Genomic DNA, 25049 nt, shown 5'->3' on the forward strand with positions numbered 1-25049 from the left:
GAGAACAACACAAGAAGTTGTAGCTTATTCATTTTAAGTTCTTATTTTAGTATGTGTGTTACGGTGACATGCCCTGTAATTCTTTTCCCCCTATCTGCCTTACCTTGTCTTTATTTATTCAACACAAAGTATAGAACTGTTGATAATAACATAATTACCCCAAACCCTCATGGGATCACACTTGACTCTTTCATTCACTCCACATATTCAATCTTTAACAGCAAACTGCTGTTTCCACATTTAAAATAACTCTCTGTTCAGGGATGAAAACAATCTATGCTAACTTTTTTTTTTTTTAAATCCTAGTTTATCTCCTTCCTTTGTCATCTCCTTGAACCTCCTTTGTATGTAAGCCTATGAGCCCAGCTGTCCTTTTTGATATTTTTTAACGCAGTCCCCAAACAGCCTTCTTTTTTTTCCGTGTGTCTGATTCAGTTTATGAACTACTGTCTAAGGAATGGAGGAAGCAGGTATTCCTTTTGTTCCATCTGCTAAGTTTAAATCTGTGTTCCTTCTTCTTTCTAATTTCTAAGGTGGATGCAGCTATTTCCACTCTTAGATAGTCAGCGAAAAGAAGTGGTGAACTGGTCACTCTAATACTTATTTATTTCCACTCTTGCCAGATGTGCCACTATTACATTGGAGTATAATTCCTCCCTGGAGATAAAACTTGAAGGTTTTCATAGACAATGCTGTCAGTGATGCCTGTGTAACTGTTGCTACTGCTGTTCGGTGTGACACCTTGCTACTTTGGTTGTTTATGGCTCAAATCCTGGTCTGCTGATATGGTTTCTATACACAGGCTTCTATCCATTCCTTTTAAGGGTAAAACCTTGTTTGGGCTAAGGGTAAACTTAGATTCAAAGAACAATTTGGTTTCTTTAAGCAGTCTGAGAATCAGAAAGCTTTTTACTCTACCAAGAGTTCTGGTTACTCCAAATCTTCCTGGAACTCCAGCCCTTCTTGGACTAAAAACAAGCAGATTATAAAATCTATCCCAGCATCCAAGTCTTGGGATAGATCTGTTCAGTTTCCCTGGGTACTTGAAATAATTTCTCAGGGGTATTGAATAAACTATCAAGGCCACCTCAGGGAAGATTCTTTCTGTCTCTAGTGTGAGAGATTTGGAAGAAATGGGAGTGGTTGCTCCAGTTCCAACTTCAGAATTAAACCATGGGTTTTATTTAAAGCTCTTTATAGTTCCAAAGAAAGAGGGTACTTTTTGGGCTGTCTTGGATCTCAATCTCTTAAACAGATTCCTGAAAGTTCCTACTTTCAAGATGGAGACAATTTGCACTTTACTTCCTTTAGTGCAGTAGGAACAGTTTATGTCTACCATAGCCTTAAAATATGCTTATTAACATGTCCCCATTTACAGAGATCATGTCAGGTTACTGAGATTTGCTTTCCTATACAAGCGTTATCAGTTTGTGGCCATTCCTTTTAGCCTGGTGACAGTACCCATAGTGTTACCAAGGTTCTAGGAGCTCTGTTGTCTGTGGATCAAGTCCATGGAATTTATTTAGTTGCTTACTTGGACTATCTTTTGTTTTAGGCACTCTCTTTTCATCTGGCTGTGTCTTACACTCAAGTGGTTCTTCAATTGCTTCACAGTAACAGTTGGAAAATAAATCTTCCATAGAGCTCCCTAACTTCCTAGACAGCCTGAAGATTGAACACACAGTGTTGTCTCAGAGAGGTTTTTCTGATGATGGTTATTAACACCTTGATTTAGGCTAGGCATATTAATTGTAAGGTTTAAAAACATTTTCACTTGATGTGCTCATAAGAGATACCATTGGAACTATTTTAGAATTCCTAGAATTCTTAAGTTCTTGCAGGAGGGTATTTAAAAAGGTTTGTCAGCTAGTTCTCCTAATAGTGAGTTTTCAGCTCTTACTATTTTGTTCCATAAGAGGATTTCTAAATCTCTAGATTTTCAGACCACTGTTCAAGCTTTGGTCAGAATTAAACCAGTTATTTGTCAAGTTTCTCCTCCTTGGAATATTAATCTGCTTTTGAGGGTTCATCAGGCCCTTCCATTTAAACCTATGCATTCTTTAGACATTTAACTTTTATGTAGTTTTTTTTTTCTGCCAGACTTTTCATCAGGCTAAGGCTATTACACTTGTTATTCCTTTCCTCTTATGCTGATATCTACAGATACTATCAACCAGGAAATTGTGGTTCCTTCTTTTTGTCTAGCTGCTAAGAATTCTAAGGAGCAAATTCTTCACAACTTGGATGCTGTGAAAGCTCTTAAATAATATGTGGAAGCCATAAAATATTTCAGACTTTGTTCTTCTCTTTTTGTTCATTTTTCTGGCTTTGCAAAGTTCAGAAAGCTACAGCTGTTACTTTAGCTGCTTGATTTAAGGCATTAATTCTTAAGGTATATTTGGTTGTGGGGAAAATTCCCCCTGAGTGTTTTTCTGCTCATTCTACTCGAGCAGTGTTCACTTATTGGACCTTTCTTAACAAGGCTTCTATCTGATGAAAGGTGAAAGATATATAGTGATCTGCGCCACGTGAACAACCGCACAGACTCACTGAGTGTAAACGATTGCCTAACACGATCGTTCCAGATAAACAATATATAGGTGCATAAAAGGAGCACCTCCCCCAGAAAGGGGTGGCTTAAATGTGATGTAGAAATGTGTAGAAATAGTGTCTTATTTAAAAAAAGTGCAAGATGCGCGCTGCAATGCCTCTGAAAGATCACACACACAAAAAATAATAACAAAAGACAGTGAAGATGCACTGTAGTAAAAAACTACACAAGGTGATACAATAAAATTATAATACAGTGGGAAAAAATGTACAATGTGTATTGCAAGTTACCAGAAAGAACTACTGTGTGTTAATGAGAGCTACAAAGGTCAGTGAAAATGCACTGAATTGTGTCATAAGACGATACACCAAAGGATACAATGAAACTATAACACAGTGAAACAAAAGGTTACAGAGTGTGTTGCAAGCTTCCAAGAAAAACTTCTCTGTGTTAATGGGAGCTACATAGAGTAAATAGAACTTTAGAGCTATGAATAAAACTTCATATAATAAAGTGCTATACTATATTGCTTAATAAGTACTAAGGTGTTAATTACCACACTCATTTAAAGGGACAGTAAACACCAGAATTTTTGTTGTTTAAAAAGGTAGATAATCCCTTTATTACCCATTCCCCAATTTTGCATAACCAACACAGTTATAATAATATACGTTTTACCTCTGTGATTACCTTGTATCTATGCCTCTGCAAACTGCCCCCTTATTTCAGTTCTTTTGATGGACATGCATTTTTAGCCAATCAGTGCTTGCTCTTAGGAGCTTCACATGCCGGAGTTCAATGTTATCTATATGAAACACATGAACTAACACCCGCTAGTGGTGAAAAACTGTCAAAATGCTTTCTGATTAGTGGCAGTCTTCAAGGTCTAAGAAAATAGCACATGAACCTCCAAGATTTAGCTTTCAACTAAGAATACCAAGAGAACAAAGCAAAATTGGTAATAAAAGTAAATTGGAAAGTTGTTTAAAATTACATGCTCTATTTAAGTCATGAACGATTTTTTGTGACTTTACTGTTCCTTTAAAAAAGCTGTAGTGTTACTTCCACACGTATCTAGTATATATATTTATTTATTTTAAATCAAAGCTTTTTTATTAGGGTATTTGGCAATACATTATTTAGAACAATACATCATGAATATCATCTCCATAACATAATAACCTTCTTATGTAGTAAATGAGAGAAGAAAAATACAAGCGTACCATCATAACTAATATGTCTAATTACATTTATAAAACTTCTTAGGGTTGTAACATGTCACACCAAAATTCTATTATGTCTTACATATATGCATTGCAGATATTTTAATGATACCTTAAATTTTACTTGATGTATCAAGATTACCATGGTACCTCTTTATCTAGATTTAATGCCTACTGGAATGATACTTGCAACTGAAATATTTAGAATATTAACATGCAATTTGGGATGAGAGATACCATTTTTTACACAATAAGAAGACTATAATGTGAAACCTCCCAACCTGGACCGATTCACTCTTGTACCCTGATGATAAAACCTTAAACTGGGGAGGATCTCAACTGACATACATGGTCTTTCTTGGGCCCAAACAGAACGTGTAGAATTAATAAGAGATTAGCAACTGTTAACATAAATGAAATAAACAAAGGGTAATATAATAATATAAAAACCACAATGATATAGGCAAGGATTATTTATGTTTGCATGAAAAAGGGATTTTTCTAAACCGCCAATATGGAGTAATGGTTTATCTATCCATAATATTATGCAAGATAAGGGTTGTATGCGAACAGGTTCTAATAGGGGGGGGAGCTACGTATATAGGGGGTGTGGAGGTCAATAAGCCAGGATGCCATGAAAAGGTGTAAATGAACAGGATTGGAGCATATATTGTAATAGTATGCCCTTATGAGTACCCTATCACAAGCTGACATATGTCTCAGTAGCAACAGCATATATAGGGATTAGAGATATACAATATGTGTGCTTGGTACACTTTTCAAACAGTGTAAGTATTATTTCCCACTGATCAGCATAAACCTATTCAGCTCTCTTTTTTTTGTATAAACCCAGGAGCGCCTTTTCGGCTTATACCCACAGATTAGAGAACACAATAGAAAATTTGAATAAAACCTTTTTATTTTAATGTAATAACAACATTTTGTGTTAAAATTACAGAGACCACTGGGAATAAAATTAGGTTTAAATAGAGCAAAATATAATTAATTAAAAATATTTTATAGCCCAAAATAATCCATATGGTTGGCCAACCTATTGAATATGGACTTAATATTAAATTTATGAGCTAAAATTTGTAACACTGTTTTGTTGCACTGGATTATACCATACGATATAGTGATACCACATTGAAACTTTAAGCACTGATACTGAGACAGTTTGTGAATATTTAGACAGTGTGCCCATATACACACTATTTTAAAAACGAAGACATATTGAAATACAAGATTGAATTTTTATCTTTAAATCCATATTCAATAGGTTGGCCAACCATACAGATTATTTTGCGCTATAAAATATTTTTAATTAATTATATTTTGCTCTATTTAAACCCCATTTTATTCCCAGTGGTCTCTGTAAAGTTGTTATTACATTAATATAAAAAGTTTTTATTTAAATTTTCTTTTGTGTTCTCTAATCTGTGGGTATAAGACGATAAGACGCTCCTGGGTTTATAAAAAAAAAAAAAACTCATATGACATTTGCTGGGAGTCTAGAGGAAGATCCCATAAATCCAAGAGCTTTTATACCCCTGCAGCGCTGACTGTATAAATCTGTTTGAATACATACATAGCTTTCTCTTCCTATGTATACAGCCTAGCAGCACGAATGGAGAGCACTAGCACAGCAGCTAATTTGTCCTTAATAGATACAACAACTAGCCACACCAGTAAAGAGATAAGGAAATCAGACAAAACAGACATATTTGAATTAAGGTCATCTATTGACAATATTCACAACATTTTTGAAAAAGAAAAACAGAAAAGCATCCCAGTTGCTAATACAAATGACAGAGAAAAAAATAAAGGAATATATGGACATTTTAGAAAAGAAAGTAATATTGGAAAAAAGACATAAGACTGAATGCATTTTTATTAATGAATATATGAGTGCTAAAAGGGTACCTCGAGGATTACGCATAAAAAAAGAATATTCATTTAAAATAGACTCAGATGATTTCAAGAAAAAGTGTGGGGAAATTTTAGAGGAAACATCTGCAAAACTAATGACACTAATAAAAGAATACAGGGAAGAATTATTGATTAAAATAGGTAATGAGATCAATGACCTAGAACTTAAATTATCAGAGTATAAAGACTTAGAAGAATACAAAAGGAGAGAAGAATCTTTCAAAAAACTAATGAAGGAAACCAAAGATGAGCTTATAAAAATGTAATTGAATAAATTTGAAAGGGACAGAGAGGACTATGAAGCCAATAAAAATAAACCAAACAGTGAGGCGTATATTAGTCATAAATGGAGGAGAGAAAATAATAATAAAAAACCAGGTGAACAAGTTTTAAATGACAACGTTTTAAAAAATGAAGTAAAACCATATAAAAGTGATCATAACACAATACCATTAAACAGAGAAGAACTGACCTATATTAACCATAGAGACAATAGGGGAAACTATACTAATACGACTAGAAGAAATTACCACAACTATAATGATAATAGACAAGATACCTACTACTCGAGTTCTCACAATAATTACACCCAAGAAATCGCATGGGAAAAAGGATCAAATTTAAGACCAGAATGGCAAGTAGTAAGACATAGAAATAACCAATATAACCATCATAAGCATAATGATTATAGGAGAGGGTACTATGATTCAAACAACTATAATAGAGAACAAAAACATAGGAATTCCCCTAGACACAATTCTTATCAACACTATAATAAAAAATATAAACAGGGCTCTGACAATACCCAACACTGGGGAAATAGATCCAATAAGGATGAATGGAGAATCCCCCCATCAAATAGATTTGGGCCACTAGAAGAAAGCACTAATAATCAGAAAACCTTTACTCCAGCAGAAAACACTAAAGAATCAACTGAACATTGTTTAGGGGTGGGCCCACAATATCAGGGGACAAGAAGAAAAAGAAAGCTCTCAGAAGAAGAGGAAAAAGAGGGAAAGGGCTACAGAGAAAGAGCAGAAGGAAGTTAGGAACACACAGACAGGTTCAGAAAATAAAAAGGATGAGATAAAACAAAATTGAATTTTTAATTTGAGTAAGATTGAACTAGAAAAAAACACATATAGAGATACTTAATAAAGGTCTGTCATTCGCACCAACGAGGAAACTAAATAAATTTGACACATTTGTAGATGCGAAAAAATTCGTTCAAAATCTAACACTTAAAAAGTACTTTCTAAAGACACCTCTAGAAAGAAATCTAAACCAAATATCTGACAAGAGTGAATCAAGTGTTTCAAACACCACTGAATTCATACACTCAGGACTAAAGAGAAAATCTAAATTTTATCCTAAACAAGAAAAAGGCATATACATAGAAACCTTTGAAAAGCTAGTATTAGAAGATATAAATAATATCAAACAAAACAACAAAATTAAACATAACATCACATTAAAACAAAAAACCCTAATTAAGGAATTCGAACAAAACAAAAACATAATTATAAAGTCAGCAGACAAAGAAACATATAAAAATATGATAGATGAACTAATCAATGATGTTAACACCTATAAGAAATTAAAATGTAACCCTACAGTAGTCTATAAAGTATTTCTAAAACACCATTTAGACAAAGCTATGGAGATAGGTATTATCAATGAGAAAGAATACGACTATCTGCTTCCTCAGCACCCAATCATGCCGGTGCTATACGCCTTACCTAAAATCCATTAATCAATCTGAAAACCCCATGGTAGGCCTATAATTTCAGGTATAGACTCATTAACAGCAAATATGTCAGCTTACATTGACAAATACCTACAAAAATATGTCATGACTCTGGATTCCTATCTGAGGGATTCCACTAATTTATTAATATTATTGGAAGAATTTAAATGGACAAATGAATACATCTTAGTAACCTGCGATGTACAATCTTTATATACGTCCATTAGACATATTGACGGGTTAGTATCCATTGAAAATTTTTTAAGAAATTATCCTAATATTAAGAAAGACCAAAGAGACTTTCTAATAGAGAGCATCAGGTTCATTCTAACTCACAATTTTTTTTCTATATAAAGATACATACTATGAACAGATTTGCAGCACAGCTATGGGCACTAAGTTTGCCCCTAGCTACGCAAATCTGTACCACATTGGATATCTCCGATCCAGAGCTCTGCACAAAACACCTTCACTAAACGGGACTCCAAAATAACAAAGGACGGTTATCCCCAATACAAAGTGACGGTAACATTGTATACTCATTTGGAAGTGAACTGTTTCATTTTTTGCGGCTTACTGCCAGTAACAAAGTTGCGAACATTTACCAATTAATGAATTAGTTCATATGTTCTCGTGTATTTCCTGTTTTTAACTTGATGATTTTTTATTGTAATTTAATCATTACATCTGGTGCCGGCACCCTTGTATATTTTTAACCTGCTTCATTTATAAAATATAAAGTATCAATTTATTTTTAATCATTTAATAAATATAAAATATCAATTCATCTCTAATCGTCTATGTGTAACAATATATCTAATATTTGTTTAACACTATATCCAATATTTGTCATACACATGATTCGCTCTCTATTTAATATCACCTATCCCTCTAATCCAGTATCCATTTACACTTCTCTTACACACACTAAGTGTCTTTAGAGTTTACGATTAACACTAACATATTGCAATTACATGATACACTGGCAAAAAAATTGCCTTATGCCATTTGCACACTTATATTAGAATCACACGATTCATCTATATTTAATATAATTAATATACTTTCTCTAAGCTTTCATTAGCGCTACCCAATCAATACCCTTTGCATTTTTTCACTTGGGTTGGTATTTAGGAGATATTCCAACCTTTTGGGTAAGCTATTTAGAGATAGAGAGTGTTGGTATCTCTAACGCAAATCCTTTTTTTTCTTGTTTATACAAAAAAAAAAACCTCATATGACATTTGCTGGGAGTCTAGAGGAAGATCCCATAAATCCAAGAGCTTTTATACCCCTGCAGCGCTGACTGTATAAATCTTTTTGAATACATGTAATGGCGGGTACCCATACCTCTTATATATGAGCTTGTGTGATCAGACCTTATCCCAACATATCGTTAAATAATTAGGTACTTAGAGGGTGTTAATTGTGATAACAGTGAGACTACCAAGACATTATAATGTTGCGATGTGCTATAGTCAATGTAAGGTAAAATGACACATAGGGAAAATGTAATTGATGCCCATGTTGATATAGGGATTATTTGAGCTAAATGTATAGCTAATGCACCAAGGAAATAATTTGCTATAGGGTAAAAACTAGGATATTGTACTTATTGTGGGGAAACACTACATATCCCATAGCTAAGCGTCCACTGAAAAAATAGACAAGACAGTCCTCATATATCCATTAGGTCATGTGGGTGAAGTAATTGCAAGGAGCTGCAAATAGACTGAGAAACCCTCCATAAAAATACTGCTATCAAGACATACATTAAGTGAACATGATATACAGACTCATCAATGTCTCTCAATGTGTTGTCTGTCCTTGCTGTAAAAAATTAGCGTGAAAGTGGAGGGTATAGTGAAATTTCTTCCTCCTCACCCTAATTATCAGATTCCTCTTTTGGGAATGATATTAGGTGCACAGAGTCCGTATTCAACCAAGTGTTGTAATGCAGAGAAGGGAAACCACACACTCACTCGTAAATTAAAGTGAAAAAAAGCACATAAGGGAGAACACTTAATGAGAAAGTAATTAAGAAAGTTAGCCAGTACATCTTGAAAAAGAAACAACTCACAAATCCTAGGAGCATGCTTTATAGAACCATAATGGAATAGTGAAGCCGTTCTGGGTTCAGTAATAGTTGAGTAAGGATCCTCTAACATAGGCGACTCTCTCATTACATACCAGTTGCAAGAAAATCTTCTCTCAGTGCTATGAGTAGGGTAATGTCTGATGTCATCAGGAGGCTTATTAGGAGTGTGAGAAGAGGTAAACAAGGCCTCCATATCCCTGCTATCCATAGTCCCCCTCAGCAAATAACTGACCACCCACCTCGGCAGACCGGGCGCATCCACTAAAAAGGCGTCAGGGTAGGGAATCCACTGGTGCAGTTGATATATGATAGCGGCACTTGTTTGGTATTCCATGATGTGATCACAATGATGGGGATTATCTCACCACCTTCTACTTCATCCACAACCTCCATATCAGATCTCTGAACCGTTATCCGAGGTGAAGCTAATATGCATGGCGCTTTGTGTTGTAGTTCTTCACACTGCGATGTGCAAGCTGTAGTCAAGGGTACTTCTATATCTGGTGTTGGTTGCTCATTTCCCGACCTCAGAGATAGAGTCAAGGTTTCCATCTGGGAATTTTTTCCCCCCAAGTCCTCTAAAAGTATATGTAGCTCGTGGTTAGAATCCTCCATATTTAGTCTGAGTAATGGGTTGCTAAAAATTGTGCGGTAAATTTTCACTTTAGACTTGATGCCGCAGTTTGGTATATACTGCTTAACTCCGGAGGCCAGGGGGGGGGATATTGAAAATAGTAAATAGGCCGCCGCGAAATTCCTCACGGGGTAATTTTCTCAATGGTTATATCAAGCGATGCAGTTAATCCTGTTAAAGCTCATAAATAATATATAAAGCATTGATGTCACAGCTATATTATAATAATCGGCGGATTATTTAGGAAAGATGAGGAGCTCCCATTTTTGCGACTTAACATGGCCACCGCCCAGACATGCTCCAATAGACAATATTTTAAGTTATTTATATTTTAATCATTGAAAAAATAAAATTTTCTTGACTTTTTAAATTTAATTTTGAAGCAATATTGGTCTTTTTTTGCATTTAGGAAGGGTAGATATGTTTCTTAGCTGAAAAAAACAATTACTTATCTGTTTTTTTTGTTTTTTAATATCACCCAACGAATTTCAATAGGATATTATTTAGTGACTGACTAGGGATATCCAGAATAACACTATCAGCAGTAATTGCTGTTAATAATAGAAACTCCTTATTACATGCATTCACTATTATCATCAACAGGTTAACTGAGCTTTTGCAAAAGATATCCATAGGTAATATATCATGCAAGCTCCAGTTAGTAATGTAGCCCTTTGTTGATAAAAAAAGGTCAGACATTCTAAATGCATAATTATACATCACTCATAAATAAGAACTGTTACTACTATTTTAAAATGGCTATGATGGGGGCGTGTCTAGGCAGCGGCCATGAAAGGTCACAGATTATTGCTGCTAATCTGCTACATCAATAGCTACCAGTCTCATCCTGGAATAGTGTGTGACACATAGCACCGAACTGATAAAATATTTTGCAGAGTTAATGAATGTTAGGCTCAGATCTAGACCCTTGAAACCTGGGCGGCGGCCCTTCAACGTGAAATCGGGGTAAGCAGCTCAAAGTAGACTGCACTTCCCCATCCTTCTACCAATACATCAGGCACAAGAAACATAAGTGTTACTGTGCAGGTACAACCTAAAACTTTCTCTGAGTATGGAGGCTTAAATAAAATGGGAAGAAGAGATGACGCAGCTCATTGAAAACCACTACTCAAACCTAATGATAGAGTTAAGTAGCCTACTTCTCAATACACGATGCATAGAAATTGCCTACCCTGCAATGAAGGACAAGCCTACTGGGGACAATGGTAATAGCTTCATGCCTCATGTGACCGGCCTGATTGATACAGAACTGTCGCTCTGGCCTAGAGAGCTATGCGGACCACACATGGAAAGAGGGCCAACCTAGTTTGGAGCAACGGCAGGAAGACCAGTCTATTACGAGAAGACTCACTATCCCTACACTTGACACCCATGCTGCCGCAGCGGCTAACAATCAGGTACAAAGCGGGGTCTACGCTAGATCTACAAATCTGGCGTTCCTCAATCCTACTGACACAGCAGGCAATACCTATCCACTTCCACCCCAGATACCAGCAAAGAACTTCCCAAGAACCAGAGGCACATAAAAAATTGGTGGCATTTAGAGACCAACAAATGGATACGGCAGTGTTACCACCTGAAACTTTATGCCCTATTTAGGGCTCCATGGGCCTTGAGACTCAGAGTTGGTTAAAGGTAAGATCCAGGACTAAGACTCCCCTTACGCAAGTTGCTATGTTAAAACAGAGACACTTTTATCTGGTTTAGCTTTAACAGCCTTTCGAATTATTAAGCCTATGGGTTTAAGAGACATATATATATATTTTTATCCCATGCCTAACCCTCAGTTTCTATAATGATTCCATATTTTTCAATGTCAAACTGTAATACTTTTATATGATGGGCAGCTAAACTCTTATGTTCATTTGGATAATTCAGATTATCAGTTATTAATACCGAGACGTACGTGCGTATCCATATATTAGCTGTGTATTACCCTATTATAAGTGAGTTTACATATTTAGGAGAGGTAGCGAGAATCTTTTAATATATACTCCTACCTTGTGTCTAACCCTCTTATTTTATTCTTCAAAAAAGCTTTATTGAAATAAAATGAAGTTTGAGTATACATGGATTGCTTCAAAGTTAGTACAAAGCGGTATGTTGTGTAGATAAAGCTATACAGCTATATAACAGCTATCCTTATGCAGTAAACATACAGTTCATTATGAAGATCTATTATATAAAGATTAAACCTCATTATAACCCCCTCTCTCTTGGACCCTATATAAATAAAGATAAAGTGGGGTTTGTGAGTAAATAAAACATAAAAAAAAAGATAAAGAACAAAGTATGTAAATGCAAATGTAAAACTATTTGAATCAGTTGTTATAAAACAAATAAATTGGTGACCAAAATTGGGCCATCCATTAACATTATAGGGAATGTTTATATATAACACCTTCTACCTCTGTTTGTCTATTCTTAAATTGATGCTGTTTTTGTTTTTTATTTTATTCATCAAAGATGAGGGTAGGATGATGTAATATCCACTTACAGTATATGTTTAAAATGGTATAGGTGATGTAGACTATCTATTTGTAACACCAGTTTTTCTAGGTGGCTTAGATTGTCTTGCTTGTCAGTATAGCCGGCAGTTATGTATTAAAGAGTCTGGGCATGGTTAATTTAGAGACATTACACTTTACCGTTAGGGTATTTACAGGTAAACAAATTCTCAAGCTACAAATTAAAAACTATCCCCCAAACAGTGATGTTCTGCTATCCTCTGCTCTGCAGACCCGGCTGCAGGCCGCAAAAAGAGGCCAACATTTTATAAGTGGTGCATTGCAATTCAGTGTATAAAATACAGGTTGCCCTCAGTTTATGCCGTAGTTAGGTTCCAGAAGAAATGGTTGTAAATCGAAACCATTGTAAATTGAAACCCAGTTTATAATGTAAGTCAATGAGAAGTGAGGGAGTTAGATTCCAGGCCCCTATCAAAATTGTCATAAGTAACACCTAATACATTATTTTTAAAGCTTTGAAATGAAGACTTTAAATGCTAAACAGCATTATAAACCTAATAATATAGATTATATCATCATCAATCTAAGTTTAATTAACAAAAACATTTGCTAACAGCACCTAATTAAATAATCACACAACAGACTGCATCATCATCAAACTAAGTTTAATGAACAAAAACGTTTTTTTACTTGCATTTTTCTGCAAACAATTCTCTGCATTGTTAGCATGTTAGATAATATTGGGTCTGCATCTATTCTATGCATTTCGATCTGCAGTGATTAATAGGCAGTTAGGCACCCTCACCTCAAGCAGATGGACAGGAAGATAAAAGGGAAGTGGCTGCTAGATCTTGTTGCTCGATTGGTCTGGTCTGCTCTGTGTACACAGATCAATTTCAGTCTGCTAAGTTGCATAACTTTGCTGTAACACAAGCGGACAGCTCCACCTACTTGCTATTTTAATTAGTGCACTGCTTTCCAATGCTTTTCAATAGCAGTCACATGACTGAAAAAAAGGTTGTTATTCTGAAACGGTGCAAATTGAACTGGCGTAAACCAAGGGCCACCTGTATTGTCGCAATAAACATTAATTTTCTAACACATCGTAAAAGTTAATGTACAAGTTGTATAACATCAATGAATAACTAAATAAACTTGGTGAGGTGATAACTGAATATATTTCAAAACTACATGTCACGATAACTTTATATTATTACCAACATCTTTACCGCAAGGATCTGCTGAGCCTAGGGAAATGTTAGATCACTCTCAGCCCCCTAAATCTGCCTGATCACAAAGGCCAGCTTCTGTACTTGTCAGCGGCTGTCAAACCAAGTCTCTTGAATTAAAAGTCTTATTGGCGTCTTGGCATGTTGCAGCTCCAAAGGATATATAGGCTGTATGGAACTGTTTAGCCCATCTGGGTCTATTGGGTTCATTCCGTTTCTTAGCCAGGATGTTATAGGTCAGAAGGTTTGGTGATTTAGTGAACATAGCTGTTCGGGGCCCCCTCCCAAGCCCCTTTTGACTATTATTCAGCACCATATCCTGACCTGTTTGAGATGTCTGAGGTAGCCTTTTGTAGCGTTTTGGCTGAGATATTGTTGTGATGGCTGCAAGGTGATTGCCCACTTGTGAGAGCTTGTTAATGGACCTGGTATTGTTGTCTGGTAAGTAAGTGCGATTTGACATGGACACCGTAATGGGAGATGGTATTGTCGGCCCCTGTCGTGGGTATGTTATTTTTGCTTTGTGCACTGTCTTTATAGCACCATTTAGGATAGCGGGTTTCCAATCTTTCTTGAAAGTTTTTGTAAGTATGTTAATGGTACTCACTCTGCTCATGAGGTTATCAAATGGAGCTCTGTCAAATAGCGACTTAATGAGCCTCTCAAAATTTGTGTAGTGTGGGTTGGTTTGGATTAATGTCTCCATGTCTTCTATGGCCGCCATTTTGTAATGGGATTGCCTGGTTCTGTCACGCCTACCTCAGTGTCAGATGGAGAGACAGGCAGTAAAATACAATACCTACACAAAGTATAGGTACGGTACGGAGTAACCCAGAGATTAAGGTGGAGATAGGAATAACAACCAGCCTGAAGCTCTGGATGCAGTCCAGACTGTACAGTACTAGATCAATCTCGTAAAACTGAGCAAGGAAAACTAGTACTGAAAAAGGATACAATCCGGTAGTACAGGAAACAGTCACTATAGGTCAGACTTGAGCGTAGTCAAAGACAATCCAGGTCAGCAACAGTAAGGCAAACAATCCAGCGAGGTACAAGGGGTTAAAGCAAAGCGTAGTCAAAGTCCAGTTCCAAGATCAAAGAAAACAGCAGGTCCAATGAAGTACCAAGGGGCAGAGGAAAAGGCAGAGTCCAAAATCCAAATCCAAGTCTGTAACAGTGAGCAATCCAAAATAGCAGTAAACAGCACACCCTAGTAGAAACTCAATAAATAGGCCATGACTGCTGGAAGAGCTGGTTTATATAGGCAGAGAGTAATTTCCAATTACCTGCAGCTGCAGGCAGGTGGAGCCAAAGTGCAGGAAAACAAAAAGCTAACTAGGCAAAAAAAACGACTGCAGTCCAGTTGCAAGGATAGCACATAGCAAAAGCAACAGCCCAGAATGCTGAGGTCCCAGGTTCAATCCCAGGGTGTGACAGGTTCCTTGTTATGCAAGTGTGTTCTCTGCTTATCGTATGGCTCTGAGTCTCCTAGTTAATTATATTGAGTCTCTGGGTTTGTAGTGTCAGTGTTGTGCCCAATTAAGGTAGAGAAACCTTGGCCAGCTGAGGGGGGTAGTGCTGCTGTTAACAAGCCGCTGCTTCAGACCTTTGTCGTCCGATGTGGAGTTCTAGCATCAGGAATACAGCAGTTCTTGAGGATATAATAGTCTTCTGAGCAATGTATAAGTATATGAAGCAATTGAGGCTGCAATACTGTAAGATAACTCTATAAACCGGCGGATTAATAAGTAATCAGCAGGAGCTCTGGAAAATGCGACCTCTCAGGGTTGCCATTCGGACACGCCCCCTAACCCTCTGGTTTTTATACTGCTTCCCTATTTCATAAGAACAGGGATATAAGAAGTAAATGTTAAATGTTTTAGATATATTTGCTGTGATTCTTAAATGTTTTAAGCTGTGCTGCCTCCATAACATAGGCAACTATACACCAAGTCTTAGGCTTATTTGGATAAGTCCGATGGTCAGGCACTTATACCGATAGTTAAGTATATATCCATATATCAACAGTTTTATACCCTATCATAAGTGAGCTGGTCTATTCAGGAGAGTTAGCTATAATCTACGCGACAAGTTGCACAAGTTTCACTGAACTGTCTTTGCCTATCTGTTTATTTAAGCTATGTATAGGTGACCCAACTAGGGTTATAGATTGCTAGACACCCAAGTAGCACTTAGAGCATTGTATGTAATATACAAAGCGTTTAAATAGCTTCTGAGTACCCATGGAGATCTATATCAGCAAACTGAGTTAAGATGCCAAACCATACAATATCCTAGCATTTTAGACGTGGATCCTCCTATCTTTTATTTCAGCTACCCAAGGGTATTCGAGGTATGATAAGATTATACTTATCTGTCCATATCTAACACCCTAAACACTTAGCCTAATACGCCCTTATTATTGACAATATTTCTAAGGTTTTGTCATTATGCTGCCTCGCTGTCAGCGGCCGAGACAGTGGGGTATGCTGAACTTACCAATATAAAAGATTGGGAATATACCAATAACCAATAGACAATTTTGTATACCAGCAGCGCTCCAACCCATAGGAGGCTTAGAGTTATATAACCTATATGTCACAAGTAATTAACGTAGGCTCATGTACTCTTAGTTCTAGAGGCAGATCAGGTAGATGATTGATCATATAATCCTAACGTGCTGACACTCCAATCACTCTAGGGATTCATTAATCCTGTACTACATGCCAGATTACTATTATTTCAGGCAGAGAAATCACCTACTACCTAACACGCTCCTTCTCACATTTCCTCACCTAGGCCTAGATTTGGAGTTTGGCGGTAGCCGTGAAAACCAGCGTTAGAGGCTCCTAACGCTGGTTTTAGGCTACCGCCGGTATTTGGAGTCACTCAAAATAGGGTCTAACGCTCACTTTCCAGCCGCGACTTTTCCATACCGCAGATCCCCTTACGTAAATTGCGTATCCTATCTTTTCAATGGGATTTTTATAACTCCGGTATTTAGAGTCGTTTCTGAAGTGAGCGTTAGACATCTAACGACAAAACTCCAACCGCAGGAAAAAAGTCAGTAGTTAAGAGCTTTCTGGGCTAACGCCGGTTTATAAAGCTCTTAACTACTGTGCTCTAAAGTACACTAACACCCATAAACTACCTATGTACCCCTAAACCGAGGTCCCCCCACATCGCCGACACTCGAAAAAATTTTTTTAACCCCTAATCTGCCGACCGCCACCTACGTTATCCTTATGTACCCCTAATCTGCTGCCCCTAACACCGCCGACCCCTGTATTATATTTATTAACCCCTAATCTGCCCCCCTCAACGTCGCCTCCACCTGCCTACACTTATTAACCCCTAATCTGCCGACCGGACCTGAGCGCTACTATAATAAAGTTATTAACCCCTAATCCGCCTCACTAACCCTATAATAAATAGTATTAACCCCTAATCTGCCATCCCTAACATCGCCGACACCTAACTTCTATTATTAACCCCCAATCTGCCGACCGAATCTCGCCGCTATTCTAATAAATGTATTAACCCCTAAAGCTAAGTCTAACCCTAATACTAACACCCCCCTAAATTAAATATAATTTACATCTAACGCAATTAATTAACTCTTATTAAATAAATTATTCCTATTTAAAGCTAAATACTTACCTGTAAAATAAACCCTAATATAGCTACAATATAAATTATAATTATATTATAGCTATTTTAGGATTAATATTTATTTTACAGGTAACTTTGTATTTATTTTAACCAGGTACAATAGCTATTAAATAGTTAATAACTATTTAATAGCTAAAATAGTTAAAATAATTACAAATTTACCTGTAAAAGAAATCCTAACCTAAGTTACAATTAAACCTAACACTACACTATCAATAAATTAATTAAATAAACTACCTACAATTATCTACAATTAACCTAACACTACACTATCAATAAATTAATTAAATACAATTGCTACAAATAAATACAATTAAATAAACTAGCTAAAGTACAAAAAATAAAAAAGAACTAAGTTACAAAAAATAAAAAAATATTTACAAACATAAGAAAAATATTACAACAATTCTAAACTAATTACACCTACTCTAAGCCCCCTAATAAAATAACAAAGCCCCCCAAAATAAAAAATGCCCTACCCTATTCTAAATTACTAAAGTTCAAAGCTCTTTTACATTACCAGCCCTGAACAGGGCCCTTTGCGGGGCATGCCCCAAGAAATACAGCTCTTTTGCCTGTAAAAAAAAACATACAATACCCAAGCCCCCCAACATTACAACCCACCACCCACATACCCCTAATCTAACCCAAACCCCCCTTAAATAAACCTAACACTAAGCCCCTGAAGATCATCCTACCTTGTCTTCACCTCACCGGGTATCACACCGATCCGTCCAGAAGAGCTCCTCCAATGTCCTGATCCAAGCCCAAGCGGGGGGCTGAAGAGGTCCATGATCTGGCTGAAGTCTTCATCCAAGCGGGTCAGAAGAGGTCTTCCATCCGATTGAAGTCTTCATCCAAGCGGCATCCATCCGGAGCGAAGCGGCAGCATCCTGAAGACCTCCACTGCGGAACATCCATCCTGGCCGACGACTGAACGACGAATGACGGTTCCTTTAAATGACGTCATCCAAGATGGCGTCCCTCGAATTCCGATTGGCTGATAGGATTCTATCAGCCAATCAGAATTAAGGTAGGAATATTCTGATTGGCTGATGGAATCAGCCAATCAGAATCAAGTTCAATCCGATTGGCTGATCCGATCAGCCAATCAGATTGAGCTTGCATTCTATTGGCTGTTCCGATCAGCCAATAGAATGCAAGCTCAATCTGATTGGCTGATTGGATCAGCCAATCGGATTGAACTTGATTCTGATTGGCTGATTCCATCAGCCAATCAGAATATTCCTACCTTAATTCCGATTGGCTGATAGAATCCTATCAGCCAATCGGAATTCGAGGGACGCCATCTTGGATGACGTCATTTAAAGGAACCGTCATTCGTCGTTCAGTCGTCGGCCAGGATGGATGTTCCGCGGTGGAGGTCTTCAGGATGCTGCCGCTTCGCTCCGGATGGATGCCGCTTGGATGAAGACTAAAATAGCTATAATATAATTATAATTTATATTGTAGCTATATTAGGATTTATTTTACAGGTAAGTATTTAGCTTTAAATAGGAATAATTTATTTAATAAGAGTTAATTAATTTCGTTAGATTTAAATTATATTTAACTTAGGGGGGTGTTAGTGTTAGGGTTAGACTTAGCTTTAGGGGTTAATACATTTATTAGAATAGCGGTGAGCTCCAGTCGGCAGATTAGGGGTTAATGTTTGAAGTTAGGTGTCAGCGATGTTAGGGAGGGCAGATTAGGGGTTAATACTATTTATGATAGGGTTAGTGAGGCGGATTAGGGGTTAATAACTTTATTATAGTAGCGCTCAGGTCCGGTCGGCAGATTAGGGGTTAATAAGTGTAGGCAGGTGGAGGCGACGTTGTGGGGGGCAGATTAGGGGTTAATAAATATAATATAGGGGTCGGCGATGTTAGGGCAGCAGATTAGGGGTACATAGGGATATTGTAAGTAGCGGCGGTTTACGGAGCGGCAGATTAGGGGTTAATAATAATATGCAGGGGTCAGCGATAGCGGGGGCGGCAGATTAGGGGTTAATAAGTGTAAGGTTAGGGGTGTTTAGACTCGGGGTACATGTTAGAGTGTTAAGTGCAGACGTAGGAAGGGTTACCGCATAGCAAACAATGGGGCTGCGTTAGGAGCTGAACGCGGCTTTTTTGCAGGTGTTAGGTTTTTTTTCAGCTCAAACAGCCCCATTGTTTCCTATGGGGGAATCGTGCACAAGCACGTTTTTGAGGCTGACCGCGTCCGTAAGCAACTCTGGTATCGAGAGTTGAAGCTGCGTTAAAAATGCTCTATGCTCCTTTTTTGGAGCCTAACGCAGCCTTTATGTGGACTCTCAATACCAGATTTATTTTTATGGTGCGGCCAGAAAAATGCCGGCGTTAGTTTTTCGGGTCGTTACCGACAAAACTCCAAATCTAGCGGCTAGTGCTCTATACTAGCTAAGTCTCTAAAGAGAGTGGTCTGGCTCAACTCATTACACTTTGATTAAACGTAACAGAAACTAAGCACACTGATTGATACACAGTCTCCATCTTCATTAATCTGACATAGAGCCATGTTTCACTTATTCTTCTACATATCTTGTCTAGAGGTCCAAAAGAGACTCTAGCATACACGCCTTATCTTTTATTACTCCACTTCACTCCATGTCATACTACTAGTTACCTCTTAACCTAGAGCTGAAAATGTATGTAGATATGTTGTGTAACCATATCATAATAATGGATGGTGATCTTAGTTATATACACTCATTGTTATATTTATTCTGACAGCATTTGAAGGTCCAAAAACAAGGTTCATTTGGTGGGACCCAAAAGTGGTCCTCTTTTGTTTTGCATCTCCTGCTATAGTCTTATATCATATAGGTTAAAAGGAGGCCCAAGAGTGGCCTCATAGCTTATTAAGCAGGTTTCACGTTAACTTGGCAAATAATATGTTTCCTAAAATATTTACTTTGTCATATAGACATGTAATGCACATTGTTCTTGACTTCTACTGTTTGTAAGCTTGGAAATTTTTCTTTTCTTTACTGTATACAATCTTTTTACACTCAATACTTGTATGTCTTGGAGTGAACCTTAATAAAAACTATATAAAAAAAAAAAATGACTATGACTATCAAAACATAATTAGAGCGTGTCATTTGATCACTATAATAGCCCTTTTACCTTTGCAGTGGTTAAATGTGTTTATATGAAAGCAATAATGCAAGACTAAGATACTCTAACGTATTAATACAATTACAGCATGTTCTTAATGTCCTTTAAGTTCTTGTCTTCCAGTTTGTACATGCTACAACCCTTTCATATGCATGATAGAATTTGCTAAAAATACATGAATGGTAACATGGAGGGTTGTGCAGCTGTGCTATTTCTAATGCATGCCACACTACTAGGGTGTGTTTGTTTATTCTGGTGTATCCTGAACCCACTGTGATTTGGAATCTCCAGGAACTCCTCCCTGCACTTATCAGCATTATAGACAATGTTTACACTATGCAACAGCTTGTGATTGATGGTATAGAAAGTACACTTGTGGGTTACTTCTCAGCAGCCAGGAAGGTGTTTAAAGTGATTTGAGAAAAAAAGATATATTTAGTGCATTAAATGTACAAAATAAAATATATGAATACATTTATAGGTTTAAGCCTTATTTACCCATTATAGCATTTCCTTCTGATAACTCCTCTTTATTAGATATTTTCACATTTTTCACAAACAGTGGTATAAATTTGTCATTTTCATAATGAATTTATTGAGGGATGTGAACAATAAAAATAATAAAAGTTAAATCTGTATAAAACCCTGCCCCTTCATCTTTTTTTTTTAATCATTCTCATTTTGTCTTAAAAGGAAAGTTAAAATAAAATGTTTATGATTCAGATAGAGCTTGTTATATTGCAAAGAGCTTTCCAATTTACCTTTATTATCAAATCCTCTTGGTATCCTTAATTTAAAGGGACTGTAAAGTCAAATGTATTTATTTTGTGAATCACATAGAGCATTCCATTTTAAACAATTTTCTAATTTACTTCTGTTATCTAAGTTGCTTTGTTCTCTTGATATGCTTTGTTTAAATTCATACCTAGGTAGGCTCAGAAGCAGTAATGTACTACTGGGCGCTTACCGCTGATTGGTGGCTGCACAAATATGCCTCCTGTCATTGGCTCACCTTATGTATTCAGCTAGTTCCTATTAGTGCATTGCTTCTCCTTCAACATAGAATTTCAAGAGAATGAAGCAAATTCGATCATAGAAATAAAATGGAAAGTTGTTTAAAATGTTATACTCCATCTGAATCATGAAATAAAAATATGGCGTTCCAAGTCCCTTTAAGAGTATACCCAGGTAGGCTTGGGAGCATGCACCTTTCTTGAGCTTTATATGAGTTTGTATGTTGTAATTATGTTTTTTTTACAATTTCATGCATTGTTAAACATTATGGGGCCCATTTATCAAGCTCCGGATGGAGTTTGAGGGCCCGTGCTTCTGGCGAGCCTGCAGGTCTAAAGACCGCTGCTCTATAACCTGTCCGCCTGCTCTAAGCAGGCGGACAGACATCGCCGCAATTCAACCCAATTGAGTATGATCGGGTTGATTGACACCCCCTGCTTGTGCAATGCTGAATGCCGACAGCGTATCATGTCCACCAGGCATTGTTAAATCAGCCTCATAGTAATTGTATGGTCGCTACAAGTTTACACTGTACCAAACGTCATCTATTTTAATAACAAGCTTGGTACAGTTTATTAATAGTAAATCATAGAAAGTTCACATTGTACTGCGGGAACTTACTTTGGTTTACTTTTATCTTGTACACTATACCTTATTCCTAAAAATAAAACACCAGTGTTAAAGAATATTGTATCTCCTCATATTGATGCATTGTCTTTTTATTATCTTTGTTTTTGAAAAATAATAAATGAGGTGAAGGATTATTTTGTTCAAAATATATTTTTAGAATGTAAAATTTATTTATTGGATCAGGTTTTCCCATAGACTTCTAGGCTTCACGGTTCATCAGATTTTAGTGTGGGACATTTATTCAATGACCTGGAATTTTCTATTATGTGATCTGAAAGTCCCCCTCAAGTTACATGGATTAAGTATTTACTTTTTATCTAGAGACCTTTTAATAAACTAGCTGGAGGATTGATACATATTTTTTTGTTTATTCCTTAGTTTACAAATTTAATTACGTTGGAAGCAGACTATAAAACTTATATTGTTTTGTAAGTGATATGTTTGCAATATTATTGTGGTTTGATAAAAAAAAAACACACCAAAAAAAACAATTTTATTATGGAATATTACTTTCATTCCTTACTTTTGTTGTTGTTGTTGTTGTTTAAACTAGAAATTATTTCAGTACAAAGAGTAACGGAATTAGAAGTATCACCTTGTTAACTTCCTGGACAACATTTAACCTCTTATATTCCTTTGACTTTCACCTTAATACAAATTCTTTAACATGGACTCATCTACTAACATTCTTTTCTTCACCTTTACATTTGCATTATTTACCTGTATTTACCTAATTAGAGATTCAGATACCAGTAGATTTGACTTACCTATTACAGCCTCAACATAGGTGTTTTTAAAAGACAAACGGGAGAGCAATATATTCATGCGTTGCTCTCACTCTTCCAGAGCCAACAGTAATTCATCTCCCTCTCCATGTTGGTCTCTGAGGTAGAGGTGTTTATAATATTTATCTTTTACACCTTGTCTTCTAAAGTTATGTTTTTATCTCTCAAGATGATGTGGAGAGATCATATAACACTGCCCCTGAGAGGACCATATCCATCATAAGTACACAAATCCTGGTTTCTGAGCCATCGTGGTAGGTCTTACTGTACTCTGCCCAAAAGTTAGATAACAAAAGTTTGACTTGTTGCTCCCTCCAGTATGAAAGCTTTCTGGTGGAAGCTTCCTTGGATTTGGATTATGAGAAAGAGCTTGAAAACCCAGACAGGCAACAGCCAAGTTTGAGATCAGGTAATAAACTAATTCTTTCAAAGTTATAAATTAAAAACTATATCATCTAACTATCCATTTCTCTTTATGTTATCTTTTGTTACAATTGTTAATGGTTTTAACCTTTTCTCCACTCTAGTTGCCATATTAATTTGTTGTGGACATTAAACTCACTCTCTATGCTATGGGATATTATTATTATTATTATAAAAGGGATACTAAACCTAATTTTTTTCCTTTCATGATTTAGCCACCAATTAGCAAGCGCTACCCAAGTTCTGAACCAAAAATGGACTGGCTCCTAAGCTTACATAAAGGAAAACAATATACAGAGGTGCAAGATGGAAAAAAAAACCCACAATATTCTGTACAAATGAACTAAGAACTGATACTCTCCTTCTTGCAGTCTCTCCCTTGTGACTGTGTATAGATAGATAGTAGTAGTAGATGGCGCTGGTCTATTGAATGATTTTCTCTAGTAAGTGAAGAGAAAAAAGGCTTGATGCATATATTGAAGCCAATTAATATGGGTGCAGTATACTCACTCCATAAGATGAATCTTTACAGCTGAAAGGGAACGTAGCGTCAGATGGCAAGAGTCCACAGGTTCCTGGAGTAAAATATTGAATTTTCAGGTTTATCCAAAAGTGGACTATAAATGAATAGAGACCCAAATGACAAAAGTATCCAGTGTATAATTGAAAAAATGTAGTAACTTACTCCATAAATAAGGAGATTTCAGCTCAGCACAGCAAAACAAGATCTTGACAATCTTTCAACAAAGGATAAAAGGTTTTATGTGCTCAACGCGTTTCAATGTATTACACGTCTTTATCAAGAGCATACATTAAAACAGGTAAGTAAAACCAAGTATTGATACGTTGAAACGCGTTGAGCAAATAAAACCTTTTATCCTTTGTTGAAAGATTGTCAAGATCTTGTTTTGCTGTGCTGAGCTGGAATCTCCTTATTTCTCTTGTTAAGTGTATCCAGTCCACGGATCATCCATTACTTGTGGGATATTCTCCTTCCCAACAGGAAGTTGCAAGAGGATCACCCACAGCAGAGCTGCTACATAGCTCCTCCCCTAACTGCCATACCCAGTCATTCTCTTGCAACTCTCAACAAAGACGGACGTAGTAAGAGGAGAGTGGTGTATTATAGTTAGTTTCTTAACTTCAATCAAAAGTTTGTTATTTTTAAATGGTACCGGAGTGTACTGTTTTATCAAAGGCAGCATTAGAAGAAGAATCTGCCTGTGATTTCTATGATCTTAGCAGAAGTAACTAAGATCCATTGCCGTTCTCACATATTCTGAGGAGTGAGGTAACTTCAGAGAGGGAATGGCGTGTAGGTTTTCCTGCAATAAGGTATGTGCAGTAAACATATTTCTAGGGATGGAACTTGCTAGAAAAATGCTGCTGATACCGGATTAATGTAAGTTAAGCCTAAATGCAGTGATTTAATAGCGACTGGTATCAGGCTTATTAACAGAGATACATACTCTTATAAAAGTGTAATAT

The sequence above is a fragment of the Bombina bombina genome, chromosome 2 (genome assembly GCF_027579735.1).
Source record: "Bombina bombina isolate aBomBom1 chromosome 2, aBomBom1.pri, whole genome shotgun sequence".
NCBI classification, from domain to species: Eukaryota; Metazoa; Chordata; class Amphibia; order Anura; family Bombinatoridae; genus Bombina; species Bombina bombina.